General features: G+C 37.0%; 1 pseudogene; it reads left to right on the top strand.

Moving 5' to 3' along the window:
• The first annotated feature begins 14639 nt into the window (after positions 1–14639).
• Positions 14640–15662, top strand: LOC102962122 (annotated as a pseudogene).
• The last annotated feature ends 4111 nt before the right edge of the window (positions 15663–19773 follow it).

Here is a 19773-nt window from a genome sequence, read left to right on the forward strand (position 1 = left end):
TGGATGCCAATGACTACAAATGGTCACATTATGTTTCACCTCGAATGGCCACATTAGGTTTCACCATTTTGTTGCAGGGTTTCAGGATCCCACACTCAGTGTGAAGATTCCAGGAAGGGGGTTGTGTAGGAATGATGGGGGTCTGGGGGCCCAGAGGCGCAGTCCTGTCTGAACAGAGGGCTGGGTAGATGCCCCCTCCCAGCCCTACACCAAGGCTGGCTCAGGGCACAATGGGCCTGCCTCCCAGCCTTCCTTCCTCATTTTGTGATGGGCTGTTTCTTTATTCTTGACATAAATTATTTATATTATTATTTCCTTTCTGTTTGAAGAACTTTAATTAGCAATTATTTTAGAGCATGTAAACCTTGTTTCCATCACCTGGGTATTCCCAAAGGATTTTTTTTTTTTTGCCTCCACGGTTTCAGATTAGAAGTCTCCTGTCATTTGAATCATTGTTTTTCTATGGATAATGTATTATTTATCTCTGTTTTATTTTTCTTTGTGAGATTTTTAGTCTTTAGATTTCTGAAGGTTAATTATGACGTGTCTTTATGTGCATTTAATTGCATTAACCCATTTAGGGTAAACTCGGTTCTTGAATTAGTAGTTTTATATATTGTACAAAATTTGGGAAATTTTTAGAAATTTTTCAGAAATCTTTTCTCACCTGTGGGATTCCATAATGACTAGTCTAGGATATATAGGAGACAACACACACACACACACACACACACACACACACACACACACAGATTCAATGTCATGTCGTTCCCTAAGTCTTGAGATCTCTAGCCAGTCTTTTTTATTCTCTCCGCATATTAGAGTCTTCTGACATTTGTTTTATGTGTTTTATTCAGGAATTTAGTCATACTTATCAAGAATAATGGGATGGAGTAGATTCATTCCATATCATACGGAATCAGAAGTTTTCAGAACAGTGTTAAAAGTAGGTTTACCTGGTGTCATTTGGGTAGAAGATGGATGGGGATGCTGACTGCCAATTTCTAACAGTTTTATTTTTTATCTTGCACCTAGAATTCTATCACCTCCTTAATTTAATAAACAAATGTATTTTAATATCTAATGTTTGCTAGGAACTGTTCTATTTCTCTTGATGTACACTTGGTCAAGAAAATTCAATATATGTCTCAGATGTAATATCTAGTGCATGATCCATTTGATAAGGGAAGTACAGCATCTTATAATATACAGAGAAGTGCCTAAATCAGACTTATAGAGAATTCAAGAAAAGGTTTACAGAAGATAATTCTAAACTAGAAGCTAAAGGAAAGTTAGTTACATGAAAAGTGGGAAAAGAAAACCCCAAGAGCATAAGCCATTTATGCAAATTCATCAGTATAACAGAATGCATCACACCTTCATGGAAATGTGAATACTTCAGCATGGTTGGAGTAGAGAATTGTGGTGAAGTGTAGAGCTATAGAAATGAGGTTGGAAAGATAAGTCAGTGTAGTCAAAAATTCTTATCAATGCCCATCTCTCCTTCCCACTGTGCCACAATTTATTTGTTCCATGCTCTCCCCTAACATCAGTGCCCTTGGCCTTGGGGAGATTTACATAGTACTTTTTTCTCTCATTTGGGAAGCATCCAGGTGAAGTAGAAAGATGATTAGAGAGGCTTATTTTTTTTTTCAACGTTTTTTTTTTTTTTTATTTTTTTTATTTTTGGGACAGAGAGAGACAGAGCATGAACGGGGGAGGGGCAGAGAGAGAGGGAGACACAGAATCGGAAACAGGCTCCAGGCTCCGAGCCATCAGCCCAGAGCCTGACGCGGGGCTCCAACTCACGGACCGCGAGATCGTGACCTGGCTGAAGTCAGACGCTTAACCGACTGCGCCACCCAGGCGCCCCCTAGAGAGGCTTATTTTTAACCACATTCCAAAATTCAATTAACAGTGAGTCTCTTTATGCCCAGGCAAGTTACTTTACCACTTTGTACTTCACCCAGTGAGGTCAATGTAAAGAGACACGTGTTTTTTTTTTAAATTTTTCTATGGGTAGAATCCTCCCATGAATTGAGACAATTCATAATTGGGGCCAATGAATTGGGACATACATAAGCAGGCAACTCAACCACAGTTCTTGTCGTTAACCTTTCTGAAGAAGTAGTAATCTGCAACCATGTTGTTTGGCTCTGTCCTCAGTAAGAAACATGGACCTCAGACATAGCCAAAGGAGCACAATAGTGGTGAGACTATTCTGTTCCTAAGCCTTTTGTTAGCTGAAACCAGTAGCATTGCCAGACAGCAGTAGGAAACATTCATGGTCCTGCATTTGGAGGAAAGAGGATGTGATATTGTCTAAATAGAATACCATCTACCTAAAAGCCATTTGCAAAGCTATTATTTTAGGAAGGGCTGAAAGCTTTAAATAAAATGAATGGGGTTATCTACCTTAAAGCAATTTTAAAGGTCAGAGTTCTTGGAGAATATAAACTAACTGTATAATTATGAAGGAAAAGTGGGAAAATCCTAAAAAAGTTAGTGATCAAGCCATGGATGCTTGCAGTGGGATTGACAGAGTAAGATTCTCTGCCCACTACTGGTGCAGTCTGTGTCTTAGTGGAAATAAGGGTTTTGTCAAAGTACTCATACACATAATCCACACCATAGACACAATATAAAATAATGTATTAGTAGGAGATAATAATGCATAAGTAAAAGAGTTTGATAATATCTTGGTCAAATGAGCATAATGACAATATCTCCCTTCCTTATAGTATTGTCATGAAGATTATATGATATATCTAAAGTAGCTGACACGTAGTAAATGCTCAGTATATTTAATTGTTATTAAACACTGATGCTATTGTATTATAAATTGCTAGATACTTCAGAAATCCCAAGAAATCAACAAAGACTAGAGAAGTCAGGGGTACATAGAACTTGAGCTGGGCTTTGAAATGTATTTATATTTCACTTTATTTCATGACTCAGAAGAAATACACAAAATAAATTGGAATAATAGTCTTTTTTGCAATATTACTATGTAGCAGATACACACATTGCATATATTATCTTGCCTTTTTGAATGTACACAACATTGGTAGACACCATATAGTGAAAGAAGATATGAACCAGATAATTTTGGAAATAAAACCATAAACATAGGAATTTGGATTCAAATTCAGGTCTGTCTGACTACAAAGCCTATAGTTTGAACCACTGTAACATACTGACTGTTAAGAAAAAAACAAATCTGGAATGTTAAATTAAAATATTTGGAAAAAATCAATAAACATATGAGGTTCAGGGGAAACAAACTTGTAAAGAGGTGGTTATGGTAGAAAATTTATAAGCCTCTCCAATTTCTGAAGGAAAAAAACATCAGAAATATATTTTTTTCTTAAAAAATGAAAATGAGTCATAACCCAAAAAGTCAGATTTCGAAAGCTAATGAAAATTCTTAAGACAAATGCAATTTTTGCCTTGATTGAACTTACTGGTTTCAAATTTCTGACATTCAAGAAGAAAGTATTGATTCTGAAATGACATAGTTTCCTTTTCTGTAATATGTGTTTTGTAGACAAAACACATATTACAGAAAAGGAAACTTTTCTAATAAATAACTAATAAATAGTTTTGGATTTGGGGAAATACTGTTCATGTAAGTAATCAAACAGTATATTCTCTGAAAATTAATAATGATTTTTAAATTGAATCAGTTGAATATGAATGCTTCAGGAATAATTTTATTAAACTTTTTAAAAATTCCATTGTGGTAAAAAAAAAGGCTTTTAAAAGCTTTTCATTATAGAATTAAGAGAACTATAGTTTTTTTTAAACATAAGAATCCTGATTGTTTTCTAAAACCTAAATATAATGCAATATTTTTATTATTGTTTCTGTTTTGTTTTACTATCACTTTTTTCCCCACATGCTCAAGACAGGAGAAATAATTAGATGTAGGTAAGTAGGCCAGACTATACTACACTGTTATGAAAGTTAAATCACAAACCTGTCTGTGAGTTTCCTCATGCACGGTGGAAAAGAATGTATAATTGTCTTAGTCTATTTGTGCCGCTATAACAAAAGACCACAGATTGGGTGTCTTAAACAACATTTAATTCTCAGAGTTCCAGAAGTTGAGACAGCAAGATCAAGATGTTGTCGGATTTGGTGACTGTTTAAAGTCTACTTCTTGGCTTATACATGGCCATCTTCTCACTGGTGGAAGGGGCAAGATATTTCCCTGAGGTCTCTTTTAGCAAAGCATTAATACTTTGAAGACCTAATTACTTTACTTTCCAAAGGCTCCACTCCAAACACTATCACATTTAAGATTAGGTTTCAACATATGACTCTGGGGGGCAGGGAACACATAAACATTCAAACATTTAGCCTATATCATTAATTAAATGATTCACAGTATTTGCAAGGAGATAATACACTGGTTTCTCAGACAAAACACAATCTTTGCTGATATAAAGTATGCTAGGATAGTAGTTTTCAATGTGTGGTCCCTGGATTTCATTGAAACTTATTCAAAATGTAAACTCTTGGGCCCTAACCCAGAGCTACTAAATCAAACTATGAGTGGAACAACACTCTAGATGATTCTGAAGCATGCTCAAGTTTTAAACCCACTGGGTTAAGGTAGGAATAATAATTCTGTCTGAGTTTATTTGTGGTTAGGTAAAGAAATTTAATGAGTTAGGTCAAATAATTAAAATTCTGTTTAACATTCTCCTTCTTTCAGCTAAAAAGAATTTGATATATTTGGAAAACAAATAGATTTGACATTGTGATGTTATGAGAAAGGGCATTAATATTGGTATTTGAAAGAGAATTAATTTAGGAATTAATTTAGAGAATTAGTCACGATTTCCTGGAGGATAATTTGATACTACTCATCAAAAGCCTAGCAATTTCACTTTTAAAAATTTATTCAAAGAAAATAGTCCCTCAAATGTGTGAAGATGGGTGTACAAGAATATTTAGCAAGTCATTGTTTCTAATAATTAAAAATGGTAATCTAACTCAATGTCCACTAGTGAAATAAATTATATAATTCTCATGAAATTCTAAATATCCATTAAAATGATTATTCAAGTGTTTATTTATAAGACACTATATTCATATTAATTCGATTGAATATATACTCCGATTATAAGTTAGTATATGTATATGAATCAAATTTGGTTAAAATATCCATACATGTATTCGTTTATAGATCTATATACATGGAGAAAAAAGTATGTTATACACCAAAATATTAGCAATGGAAATATTGGTGATAGACATGTATATATTTTGTTTGTGTTATTCTCTATTTTCTAATGTGAAATTATATTCCTTAAATAAAGAAACAACAAAAGCATAAAAGCAACCTAATCTAAGATGACTTTTAAGCATATTTTTTACACAATCTTATTATTAGGAACAAGTAATACTCATTCTGCTTTTTAAAAACACTCTGCCCTCGAATATCGGGGGGAAAAAACCTAATCCCTCTTGCTTTAATAATTCACTGCCAAGTTTACTGTTCCAAAATCTGGGATTGGTTTATTTCTGAAGGTTTGCATTATTATTAGATAATCACAAAAATATGGGTTTCATCTTAGAAATTTCTGGAAAAGTAAAAATTAGTCTGAGTGGAAGGCAAGAGGATCTTGGTTCAACCTTTGCAAGTAATTTTATCTGTGAATTTGGAAATTTTAATTTACCTGTTTTTGACCTTGGTTTTTTAATCTATAAAAAGTGGCAGGAGCAGAAGATCTTGATGGTCTTTAACTGCTCTAATACTCTAGGAATCTATAATGAATTTAGAAAACAATTTTTAGAGATCTGTATGAGAAAGTATGGAGGCTAAAGGAATAAAGTAAATTAAAACTTTCTAAAATTAGCTTTAAAGGACTCTTCTTCTGATATTACATAGGATGTTATTGATACTTCTCTCTTTTAGTATAACTTCTCCCTTGATGGAATTTTAAAACAAACGTGTTAAATAGTTTAAAAATATTTGAAAGTTGGTGTACTTGTGACACCTGGTGGTCAAATGAAACATCACATCTAAATTCCAATTTCCCACACACTCCTTCCCTTTCTCTCAGCGGGGCATTTTTCCCCTATTCATCCATTCATCATATATTCAGTCATTCACTCAATAAACACTTAGTGGATCCCTAATATGTTCAAAACACTTTACAACACACTTTACTATTGAGGAAAGAAAGTAATAAGAGAATCAGTCTTTCATATGTAGGATATTGCAATCTATTTAGAGGAACAAAATTGATTGCATACAAAGGCAATAACCACAGCATGTTAAATGTATTAAATGCACTCTTGCTAAAAAAAATGATCAGAACTATGGATACTGTGAGGCTATAGAAGTGACCTCTGGTTTGGAGAGGTCAAGAAAGGCTTCTTAAAGGAAGTGAGGCTTGCTTTCCTTGGGACCTCAGTTTCCCCAGCTATAAAACAGTGGCAATGTTCTACTGTAGTATAGGACTGCTGGGAGGGACAGATTGAGAGAGTGTATATAAAGGACTTAGTATAGCACCTTGTCCAACATAGGCATTCAGTGATTTTTTTTAATGTTTATTTTTGACAGAGAGAGAGAGAGAGAGGGAGACACAGAATCTGAAGCAGGCTCCAGGCTCTGAGTGGTCAGCACAGAGCCTGACATGGGGCTCGAACTCATGGTCCGTGAGATCATGATTTGAACCGAAGTTGGACACTCAACCGACTGAGCCACCCAGGCACCCCGGCATTCAGTGATTTTTAATTATTATTTTAACAAAACTGAATATGATCAGGAGGATTTCATATATGTTAACTGGTTTCTAAATTTTACTTCAAAAATAATTCTGGTTCAAGTTTACATGAGTTTTTATTTAAACTGAGTATACAGAGCACAAGTTCAATTATTTTAGTTCAGTGGATAAACAAAAAACCCCACAAAAACAGTGTTGGCTCTATTTACAGTTTGCTAGACTAACTGGCTGATTTAGCAAAATTGCTAACTCAGTGAGAAAAAAAAACCATACAAAGTAGTTGTTTATTTGAATGAGCTGTTTGACTGCAATTAACTTTCAGCAAATACAGTCTATCAGAAAGCACCACATAGTGCAAAGGCATCAGATAGATTGTTTGGCACTGTGTGAGCTGTGTGTTTACTGAATTTTTACAATTTTGAATTGGTTGTATTTTGGGTTGAGTAGGCACTATCTTAGATTCTGTGCTGGTTTCAATAGTTAATGTTAAGTGTGTCTCGATTTCCCTTTAATTCCATAAAATGTGAAACAAACTAACTACCTTTGCAAGCAATAAAAAGTACAAGGAAGTAGTCAAATCCCATTTACCTTTTTGTTTCCACAGTCAGAGGCATGTTATATTTCCCGAGGATATCAAGCATTTGGGTAAACTGTCATTTTCAAGGGTTAAAATAAACTGTATTGTAGTGGCTTTGGGTCAAAAGCAATAATGTTCTGATCCAAAAGAAAACCAATAACAGGGACTCTGCATGGTAGGAATGAATTTTTAACCTGGATAATGGAAGATTTGAGAGAGACAGGATTGCCATCTTCAGATAATTAAAGAGTTTCATGTGCAACAGGGGGCAAGCTTTATTCTTATGTGACTTTGGTAAACAAAATTAGACTAAAATGACATGCATATAGATGTTAACCTACTAGAGCGAGAATTTTCTAACAATTATGATTGTTAAAATGTAACTATTCAAAATTAGTAAATTTTCACTGAACTTGACCCAAGAGCTGAGGTAGAGATAGCCTCTTTTTCTGCAACTACCACAAGATACCCTCTAGTTTTTCACATAATTTGGTAGTTGCTTGCAATGGTAGCAGGATAGTCTTGACCAATGTCAATGTTTGAAGATACCATAATTCTGTATAGACACAGATCTTTAAAGTTACAGAAGTGTTTGAGAAGTAACATGACATACAAACAAGACTAATTTTGTCCTCAAATTCTGAAGGAGTCAAAGTTTATCTGCATTGTCCTATTTTTTTCCAAACTTCCATCCTTCCAAGGTCTAGTGAACTTCCAGTCCTTCCCAAGCCCTTATCCTGTGTTTCAGTCCCAAAGGTTTACAGACTCATCTCAGAAATCACTTAATCCCTGATAAGATTGCATTTTAAAATGGATTAAGTTTTCTCTTTCCCAGCATTGATGATTTGGAACTCATCTAGATCGCAAAATATGACAATGCAAATGGAGACAACTATAACACTAAAATGTGGAAACTTACAAAAGTGTCGGAATATATGGAATTATATATAGAGAGAATATATATATGGAATATGTATATATATATATATATATATGAATTTTCCAGTGAGGTCTTGCTTGTTGGTTATCTCTGCAAGTTTGATTACTCCCTGAAACTACTGAGGGGAAAACCTGACTGAGATTATTGTAAAAACATTGATCTTTTTGATGTCTTTTTTTTCAATATATGAAATTTATTGTCAAATTGGTTTCCATACAACACCCAGTGCTCATCCCAACAGGTGCCCTCCTCAATACCCATCACCCACCCTCCCCTCCCTCCCCCCCATCAACCCTCAGTTTGTTCTCAGTTTTTAAGAGTCTCTTATGCTTTGGCTCTCTCCCACTCTAACCTCTTTTTTTTAACTTCCCCTCCCCCATGGGTTTCTGTTAAGTTTCTCAGGATCCACATAAGAGTGAAAACATATGGTACCTGTCTTTCTCTGCATGGCTTATTTCACTTAGCAGAACACTCGCCAGTTCCATCCACGTTGCTACAAAGGGCCATATTTAATTCTTTCTCATTGCCACGTAGTACTCCATTGTGTATATAAACCACAATTTCTTTATCCATTCATCAGTTGATGGACATTTAGGCTCTTTCCATAATTTGGCTATTGTTGAGAGTGCTGCTATAAACATTGGGGTACAAGTGCCCCTATGCATCAGTACTCCTGTATCCCTTGGGTAAATTCCTAGCAGTGCTATTGCTGGGTCATAGGGTAGGTCTATTTTTAATTTTTTGAGGAACCTCCACACTGTTTTCCAGAGTGGCTGCACCAATTTGCATTCCCACCAACTGTGCAAGAGGGTTCCCATTTCTCCACATCCTCTCCAGTATCTATAGTCTCCTGATTTGTTCATTTTGGCCACTCTGACTGGCGTGAGGTGATATCTGAATGTGGTTTTGATTTGTATTTCCCTGATGAGGAGTGACGTTGAGCATCTTTTCATGTGCCTGTTGGCCATCCGGATGTCTTCTTTAGAGAAGTGTCTATTCATGTTTTCTGCCCATTTCTTCACTGGGTTATTTGTTTTACAGGTGTGGAATTTGGTGAGCTCTTTATAGATTTTGGATACTAGCCCTTTGTCCGATATGTCATTTGCAAATATCTTCTCCCATTCCGTTGGTTGCCTTTTAGTTCTGTTGACTGTTTCCCTTGCAGTGCAGAAGCTTTTTATCTTCATAAGGTCCCAGTAATTCTTTTTTTCTTTTAATTCCCTTCCTTTGGGGATGTGTCAAGTAAGAAATTGCTGCTGCTGAAGTCAGAGAGGTATTTTCCTGGTTTCTCCTCCAGGGTTTTGATGGTTTCCTGTCTCACATTCAGGTCCTTTACCCATTTTGAGTTTATTTTTGTGAATGGTGTGAGAAAGTGGTCTAGTTTCAATCTTCTGCATGTTGCTGTCCAGTTCCAGCACCATTTGTTAAAGAGACTGTCTTTTTTCCATTGGATGTTCTTTCCTGCTTTGTCAAAGATGAGTTGGCCATATGTTTGTGGGTCTAGTTCTGGTGTTTTATTCTATTCCATTGGTCTATGTGTCTGTTTTTGTGCCAGTACCATGCTGTCTTGATGATGACAGCTTTGTAGTAGAGGCTAAAGTCTGGGATTGTGATGCCTCCTGCTTTGGTCTTCTTCTTCAAAATTACTTCAGCTATTCGGGGCCTTTTGTGGTTCCATATGAATTTTAGGATTGCTTGTTCTAGTTTTGAGAAGAATGCTGGTGCAATTTTGATTGGGATTGCATTGAATGTGTAGATAGCTTTGGGTACTATTGACATTTTGACAATATGTATTCTTCCAATCCATGAGCACGGAATGTTTTTCCATTTCTTTATATCTTCTTCAATTACCTCCATAAGCTTTCTATAGTTTTCAGCACATAGATCTTTTACATCTTTGGTTAGATTTATCCCTAGGTATTTTGTGCTTCTTGGTGCAATTGTGAATGAGATCAGTTCCTTTATTTGTCTTTCTGTTGCTTCATTATTAGTGTATAAGAATGCAACTGATTTCTGTACATTGATTTTGTATCCTGCAAATTTGCTAATTCATGTATCAGTTCTTTTGACCAAAGTCAGCAGACTTTTGGTGGAGTCTATCGGATTTTCCATGTATAATATCATGTCATCTGCAAAAAGCGAAAGCTTGACTTCATCTTTGCCAATGTTGATGCCTTTGATTTCCTTTTGTTGTCTGATTGCTGATGCCAGAATTCCAACACTATGTTAAACCACAGTGGTGAGAGTGGGCATCCCTGTCGTGTTCCTGATCTCAGGGAAAAAGCTCTCAGTTTTTCCCCATTGAGGATGATGTTAGCTGTGGGCTTTTCATAAATGGCTTTGATGATCTTTAAGTATGTTCCTTCTATCCCATCTTTCTCGAGGGTTTTTATTAAGAAATGATGCTTAATTTTGTCAAAGGCCTTTTCTGCATCGATTGACAGGATCATATGGTTCTTATCTTTTCTTTTATTAATGTGGTGTATCACGTTGATTGATTTGCAAATGTTTAACCAGCCCTGCATCCCAGGAATGAATCTCACTTGATTATGGTGAATAATTCTCTTCATATGCTGTTGAATTCGATTTGCTATTATCTTATTGAGAATTATTGCATCCATATTCATCAGGGATATTGGCCTGTAGTTCTCTTTTTTTACTGGGTCTCTGTCTGGTTTAGGAATCAAGGGAATACTGTCTTCATAGAATGAGTCTGGAAGTTTTCCTTCCCTTTCTATTTCTTGGAATAGCTTGAGAAGGATAGGTATTATCTCTGCTTTAAACGTCTGGTAGAATTCCCCTGGGAAGCCATCTGGTCCTGGACTCTTATTTGTTGGGAGATTTTTGATGACTGATTCAATTTCTTCTCTGGTTATGGGTCTGTTCAAGCTTTCTATTTCCTCCTGAGTGAGTTTTGGAAGAGTTTGGGTGTTTAGGAATTTGTCCATTTCTTCCAGGGTGTCCAATTTGTTGGCATATACTTTTTCATAATATTCCCTGATAATTGCTTGTGTTTCTGAGGGATTGGTTGTAATAATTCCATTTTCATTCCTAATTTTATCTATTTGGGTCATTTCCCTTTCTTTTTGAGAAGCCTGGCTAGAGGTTTATCAATTTTGTTTATTTTTTCAAAAAAACAACTCTTGGTTTTGTCTTTCTGCTCTACAGTTTTTTTTTTTTTTTAGATTCTATATTGTTTATTTCTGCTCTGATCTTTATTCTCTTCTGCTGGGTTTAGTCTGTCTTTGCTCTTCTGCTTCTATTTCCTTTAGGTGTGCTGTTAGATTTTGTATTTGGGATTTTTCTTGTTTCTTGAGATAGGCCTGGATTGTAATGCATTTTCTGCTCAGGACTGCCTTCGCTGCATCCCAAAGCGTTTGGATTGTTGTATTTTCATTTTCATTTGTTTCCATATATTTTTACATTTCTTCTCAAATTGCCTGGTTGACCCACTCATTCGTTAGTAGGGTGTTCTTTAACCTCCATGCTTTTGGAGGTTTTCCAGACTTTTTCCTGTGGTTCATTTCAAGCTTCATAGCATTGTGGTCTGAAAGTATGCATGGTATGATCTCAATTCTTGTGAACTTATGAAGGGCTGTTTTGTGACCCAGTATATGATCTATCTTGGAGAATGTTCCATGTGCACTCGAGAAGAAAGTATATTCTGCTGCTTTGGGATGCAGAGCTCTAAATATATATGTCAAGTCCATCTGAACCAATGTATCATTCAGGGCCCTTGTTTCTTTATTGACCGTGTGTCTAGATGATCTATCCATTTCTGTAAGTGGAGTGTTAAAGACCCCTGCAATTACCACATTCTTATCAATAAGGTTGCTTCTGTTTGTGATTAATTGTTTTATATATTTGTGGGCTCCTGTATTCAGCACATAGACATTTATAATTGTTAGCTCTTCCTGATGGATAGACCCTGTGATTATTATATAATGCCCTTCTTCATCTCTTGTTACAGCCTTTAATTTAAAGTCTAGTTTGTCTGATGTAAGTATGGCTACTCCAGCTTTCTTTGACTTCCAGTGGCATGATAAATAGTTCTCCATCCTGTCACTTTCAATCTGAAAGTGTCCTCAGGTCTAAAATAAGTCTCTTGTAGACAGCAAATAGATGGGTCTTGTTTTCTTATCCATTCTGATACCCTATGTCTTTTATTTGGCGCATTTAGTCCATTTACATTCAGTGTTATTATAGAAAGATACGGGTTTAGTGTCCTTGTGATGTCCTTAGTTTTCGTGCTTGTAGCAATGTCTCTGGTACTTTGTCTCACAGGATCCCCCTTAGGATCTCTTGTAGGGCTGGTTTAGTGGTGACAAATTCCTTCAGTTTTTGTTTGTTTGGGAAGACCTTTATCTCTCCTTCTATTCTAAATGACAGACTTGCTGGATAAAGGATTTTCAGCTGCATATTTTTTTCTGTTTATCACATTGATGATCTCCTGCCAATCCTTTCTGGCCTGCCAAGTTTCAAAAGAGAGATCAGTCACGAGTCTTATAGGTCTCCCTTTATATGTGAGGGCACGTTTATCTCTAGCTGCTTTCAGAATTTTCTCTTTATCCTTGTATTTTGCCAGTTTCACTATGATATGTTGTGCAGATTGATTCAGTTACGTCTGAAGGGAGTTCTCTGTGCCTCTTGGATTTCAATGCCTTTTTCCTTCCCCAGATCCGGGAAGTTCTCAGCTATGATTTCTTCAAGTACACCTTCAGCACCTTTCCCCTCTCTCTTCCTCCTCTGGAATACCAATTATGCGTAGATTATTTCTCTTTAGTGCATCACTTAGTTCTCTAATTTTCCCCTCATACTCCTGGATTTTTTTATCTCTCTTTTTTCAGCTTCTTCTTTTTCCATAATTTTATCTTCTAGTTCACCTATTCTCTCCTCTGCCTCTTCAATCCGAGCCGTGGTCATCTCCATTTTATTTTGCAGATCATTAATAGCATTTTTTAGCTCCTCCTTGCTGTTCCTTAGTCCCTTGATCTCTGTAGCAATAGATTCTCTGCTGTCCTTTATACTGTTTTCAAGCCCAGTGATTAATTTTATGAGTATTATTCTAAATTCACTTTCTATTATATTGTTTAAATCGTTTTTGATCAGTTCATTAGCTGTTGTTATTTCCTGGACTTTTTTTTTTTGAGGGGAATTCTTCCTTTTTTGTCATTTTGGATAGTCCTTGGAGTGGTGTAGAACTGCGAGGCACTTCCCCTGTGCTGTCTTGAATAACTTGGGTTGGTGGGCAGGGCCACAGTCAGACCTGATGTCTGCCCCAGCCCACCGCTGGGGCCACAGTCAGACTGGTGTGTGCCTTCTCTTTCCCTCTCCTGGGGGCGGGATTCACTGTGGGGTGTGTGGCCCATCTGGGCTACTTGCACACTGCCAGGCTTGTGGTGCTGGGGATCTGGCGTATTAGCTGGGATGGATCGGCAAGGTGCACAGGGGCGGGAGGGGCAGGCTCAGCTCACTTTTCCTTCAGTGATCTGCTTCTGGAGGGACCCTGTGACACCGGGAGGGAGTCAGACTTGCCGCTGGAGGGATGGATCCACAGAAGCACAGTGTTGGGTGTTTGTGCTGTGCAAGCTAGTTTCCTGGCAGGAACTGGTTCCCTTTGGGATTTTGGCTGGGGGATGGGCTAGGGAGATGGCGCTGGTGAGCGCCTTTGTTCCCGGCCAAGCTGCGCTCTGTTGTCCGGGGCTCAACAAATCTTCCTCCATTGTCCTCCAGCCCTCCTGTTCTCCAAGCAGAGCTGTTAGCTTATAAACTTCCAGATGTTAAGTCCGGCTTGCTGTCAGAACACACTCTGTCTGGCCCCTTCGCTTTTGCAAGCCAGACTCTGGGGCTCTGCTTGGCCAGTGGGCTGCCCCTCTGCGCAGGCTCCCTCCCGCCAGTCCCTGTAGCGTGCACTGCCTCTCCGCCCTCCTACCCTCTTCCATGGGCCTCTCGTCTGGGCTTGGCTCTGGAGAATCCGTTCTGCTATTCTTCTGGTGGTTTTCTGGGTTATTTAGGCAGGTGTAGGTAGAATCTAAGTGATCAGCAGGATGCAGTGAGCCCAGCGTCCTCCTACGCCGCCATCTTCTCCCTTGATTTCTGAAAACATGTTTCACAATATTGTCATATAATTGTAGATTGCCATGATATTTTCAGCTTACATGAAAAAGACCTTTGAATTTGTGAAAGTTCACACTTTAATACTTCTTTGGTGGACACAAATATATTTGTAAACCCAAACATAGACTGACATGCCCTTGGCCCTATTTTTACTGTTATCTGCAGAAATCATCACTCTAATGTTTTCCTTAAGGAAAGAACATACATTCTCAAGGTGGGAAGTAACAGCGCAACCAATATAAGAACAAAGTGCACAGATATTCAAATGCCCTTTCAGTACTCTCTCTATGCAACCACCTAAATCGTCATATTCATCCCTGGTCTTTCGGCCAACAGTGCAGCCTTGTGGGTTCTGTGCCACTTCATCAACAAGAAAAATAAAGCCATCATTTTCATGAGCAACCTCTCTGTGGCTGATCTTGCTCATGTGCTGTCTTTACCTCTCCAGATTTACTGTTACTTTAGCCACCACTGGCCCTTCCCAAAGGCCATTTGCCTGCTGTGCTTCTACTTGAAGTATCTCGACATGCGTGCCAGCGTTTGCTTCCTGATATGCATCAGCCTTGAGAGATGTTTCTTTCTCCTCAAGCCCTTTAGAGTCAGAGACTGGAAGCGTAGGTATGATGCAGGCACCAGTGCTGGCATCTGGATCATTGTGGGGACTGCCTGTTTGCCACCTCCAATTCTGAGGAGTGCTGACTTAGCCAACAACACTGAATACTGCTTTGCCAATTTAGGGTTTTAGCACATTAGCATGGCTTCCTCCATTGGTATGGTAATTGTAGCTAAACTTGGAAGTTTTTTGTTTTTTGTTTTTTGGTTTTTTTTTTTACCTGTTGCCATTATAACATACTGCACATGGAAAAAGAGAAAATCTTTACAGGAATTCCAAGTTCCCACTCAGAATACCAAAGAGAGAAAGAAGTCTTTGTGGCTGGTTCTGATATGTGCAGTGGTGTTCATTGTGTGTTTCCCTCCTTACCACCTCAACTTCCCATTCTATATGATGGTGAAACATGTCTTTTCAAACTGTTCTTTTTTAAGATCATCCTATGTTTTTACATCATTTCTCTATGTCTTGCAAATCTGAATTGCTGCCTTGATCCCGTTGTATATTATTTTATGATCCCAGAATTCCACAATAGGTTTTTGGACCACAGTGGTTGGCTCTTCAGTCACTGTGAGATGCAAGGACAGTGCTTTGGAAATTCATCACAGGAAGGAGGAACTTCAAACTATCTCTCTTACAAATTTGAATGATTCCAAGATAATACAATCAAATAAATAACTAGAATAATCTATGTTCTCTATCAGTTTAGCTATGTAACCTTGAATATTTTAAAAAATGGTACTGTTGAATGCCTTAAGAAAACATGGCCTCCTTCCTTTCATCTCCAAAATCCTCCTTCTGAAGGAATTATTCATGACTATATTTTCTATCCAAATGGAAATATGCTGTTCTATGGATAGCAAAATATCTTTATTTATAGAAAGTAATAAGCACCAGAATAAATTGCACACCTGTTCCTCAGAAATGGATCCAATGTTTTCACTTTCTCCTGCAAGAAACAAAATGTAAATTTAAAATAAGTGGACATAGGTGAATTGTCCAAAAATTGTAAAATATACAGAATAAGATCCTGACTTTATTTTAAAAATACATACTAGAGCAAAGTAGACTAAAGAGGAAACATTTTTTAATATTAATAGGAGTTGTGAAAATTAATATCCTTAGAGCTTGAAATATGAGAATTTCCATTTTCCCCTTAAAGAAATGAACAATTCAGAGTCATACCAAATATCTCAAATGTATCATGAAATTCATACACAACACATACAACTTAAACACAAAACACAGTTGTATTCTAACACATTTCACAAGCTTCAGAATTTCAGGGTTTGCAATCAAATCTCTTTGTTTGAAAGTCTATGAGTGTGTGTGATGCGATGCCTATTTGTGTATATTGTCAGTCATTTAGAAAATGTTTATTAATTTGCAAATTAAAATCAATTGTGCAACGAAATGTTTATATTACTTCCTCTATATACAACCTCAGTCACAACTTTGCTTGATAGATTTTAAACAATGAATTAATAAAGAATCATACACATGTGTATAGTTTTTTAGTTAGACCTCATTACTCACAAGTAAAGACACATATAAAGAGAATATTGGTGAATTGAATATCATTATGAATGCAGAATGAAAATTGATATTGCTTCAAATCTTTGTGACTTTTTAATAAAATTTTGTAATACAAATCACTATCATTGAACATTTTTAAACTTAAAATTTCACATATGGGGTTTAATTAAAATGGTATTTTATTTTTTTAAGTTTATTTATTTATTTTGAGATGGAGTGCAAGCAGGGGAGGGGCAGAAAGGGAGAATCTCAAACAGGCTCTGCACTTTCAGTACAGATCCCCACACAGGGCTCAAACTCATGAAACTGCGAGGTCATGACCTGAGCCAAAATCAAGAGTCAGACACTCAACCGACTGAGCCACCCAGGTACCCATAAAATGCTATTTTATAAAGCAGTGGCCAATTTTATAAGGTTATAAAGGCTTGATTTCTTGTCTTTATAAGGTTGTTAATTCACAACCTATTTTCTCTGTATGAATTTTTTTAATAATGCTTGTTCATCAGAACAGAAACAGATAATAACATTTGCTACAATGGGGGAAAATAGAGTAAAACTTAATGCATAAACTTGCCAAATGACTATGTGGTACACCTGAAACTAATGGAACATTGTGTGTCAACTACAGTCAAATAAAAAAAAACTAATTTAAAAAAGAGAGGAAAGTGCTTTTGGCAGATGAAGATGGTGGCAGAGTAGAAGGGTCACAGGCTAGTCTTTTCCCGCAAACATGACTAGATAACAATGAAATCAACCTAAATACCACAGAAATTGTCCTGATGACTGATAGAAGAAACTCCACAATTAAAGGGAGAGAAGAGGCATCATCGGAAGTAGGAAGTGCAGAGACATGGCTTAGGTGAGAAAGAGATTGCAGCTGCTGCTGAGGGGAGTGAGCCATGGTCATGGAGAAGGGCAAGAAAGAGAGGAACACACAAGGATAATATTTTCCCTAAGCAATTGGCTTGGAAAACAAAAGGGGAAGAATTTTGTGAGTTCTTTGCAAAAAGCAGGGCTTAAAGCCTGGGTTTTAAAGGTCTGAGGCCTTGGCCATGAGGACACTGTGCTACTTCTGGAGAGAACGCAGACAAACAATCTGGGAGCAGACAGCATGAAAACAAATATCTAAAGAACTCCTGGGGCACACAGAGGGGAAATTATTAGCTCTTCTTGGAGTATGCCCCCTGAGAGACAGAATTCATGGAGATAACTCTCCTGGAACAAAGGAGCTGTCCAGTGCCATTTCCCTACCCTGCCCCTCAGCATAAACACAGAACCACCTGCTAGAAGAAGCTCAGTTCCTACACTGGCTTCCTAACTTGCTTACAGCAAACCCCAAACCCTGGAATCCCAGTCCCTGGTGGGACTGTCCTTCTCAGTCAAGCTTGCCTCAGTCCCAGTGCAGCAGGTCCCCAACTCAGAAAATAAACAGAGACTCCTGTCCATACAACATCTTCTGATCAGAGAGTTCTGCAAGTCCTCAGTTCTGGCAGAAGTGGTCAAATACCATTTCACAAGAAGACCAGAGTACACCTGGCTAAAACTCACCACATTCTGGTCAGGCACCAAACACTGCCAACAGCAGGTAAAGAGAGCCTCTGCAGATGATTTGACTGGATAGAACAGCAAAGACCCAACAGCAGAGAACATGCAGCACACAATGGAGAAACTCCCTGAAGAAGCAGGCTTCTTAATAATGCCACTACTTTCAGAAGCAGGTGGCATAACTGGATTTTCTAACACAGAGAAGAAGGCAGAGGTTTAGACAAAGTGCAAGGAGGCAGAATTCATTCCAAATGAAAGAACAAGACTTGGCCATGGCCAGAAATCTAAGTGAAACAGGTATAAGTAACATGTTTGACAGAGAATTTAAAGCAAAAATCATGAAGATACACACTGGGATTAAGAAATAGAAGACATCAGTGAGACCCTTACTACAGAGGTAAAAGACTTAAAAAATAATCAGGGATGAAGAGTGCAATAAATGAGATTGTAAATAAGCTTCCTGTAATGAAAAGCAGGCTGGAAAGGGTTGAGGAATTAATTAGTGACCTAGAAGAAAAAAAATAACAGAAAATAATGAAGCTTAACAAAAGAGAGAACGAAGAATTATGCAATATCAGAATAGACGTAGGGAACTCAATGACTACATCAAACATATATATTATCAAATATAATAACATCTGTATTATAGGAGTCAGAAAAAGAAGAGACAAAAGAAAGCATAAAATTTATTTGAAGAAATAATCGCTAAAAACTTCCCTAATCTGGGGAGGGAAACAATATCCAGATATGGGAAGCACAGAAAATTTCCATCCAAATCAATAAAAGTAGGCTAACACCAAAACGTACTTTGTAATGCAATTTGCAAAATATAATGATAAAGAAAGAAATCTTAAAACAGCAAGACAAAAAAAGTCTTTAATTTACAAAGAAAAACCCATAAGGCCTAGCTGAAGATTTCTCAACAGAAACTTGGCAAGCCAGGAGGAAGTTGTATGATATATTTTTAAAAATGCTGAATAGGAAAAATTTGCAGCCAAGAATACTCTATAGAGCAAGGCTATCATTCAGATTAGAGAGTTAAAGGTTTTCCCAGGCAAACAAAAATTAAAGGAGTTTGTGACTACTAACCCAGCCCTGCAAGAAATATTAAAGGGGTCTTTTAAGTGCAAAAGAGAGACAAAATGTGACCAAAAAAAAGATCAGAGAAAATCTGCAGAAACAATGACAAAACAAGTAACACAGTGACACTAAATATATATCTATCAATAATTACTCTGAATGTAAATGGACTAAATGTTCCAATCAAAAGAAATAGGATGTCAGAATAGAGAGAAAAAAACAAGATCCATCTAGATGCTGCCTACAAGGGACTCACTTTAGACCTATAGACACCTGCAGATTGAAAGTGAGGGGACTGATAGACATTTATCATTCAAATGGATGCCAAAAAAAGGTGGAGTAGCAATACTTATATCAGGAAAATTAGACTTAAAACACTTTAAAAAGAGACAAAGAAGGACATTATATTCTCATAAAGGGGACAATCACACAAGAACATATAACAATTGTAAATATTTATGCACCCATCATGGAATACCCAAAATAATTAATAACCAACATAAATGAAATAATTAATAATAACACAATAATATTAGCAGTGTTTAACAAACTCTCATGTCAAGGAACAGATCATCTAAACAGAAAATAAGGAAGAAAACGATGGCTTTGAGTGACACACTGGACCAAT

This window comes from Panthera tigris, chromosome X (genome assembly GCF_018350195.1).
Source record: "Panthera tigris isolate Pti1 chromosome X, P.tigris_Pti1_mat1.1, whole genome shotgun sequence".
Lineage (NCBI taxonomy): Eukaryota > Metazoa > Chordata > Mammalia > Carnivora > Felidae > Panthera > Panthera tigris.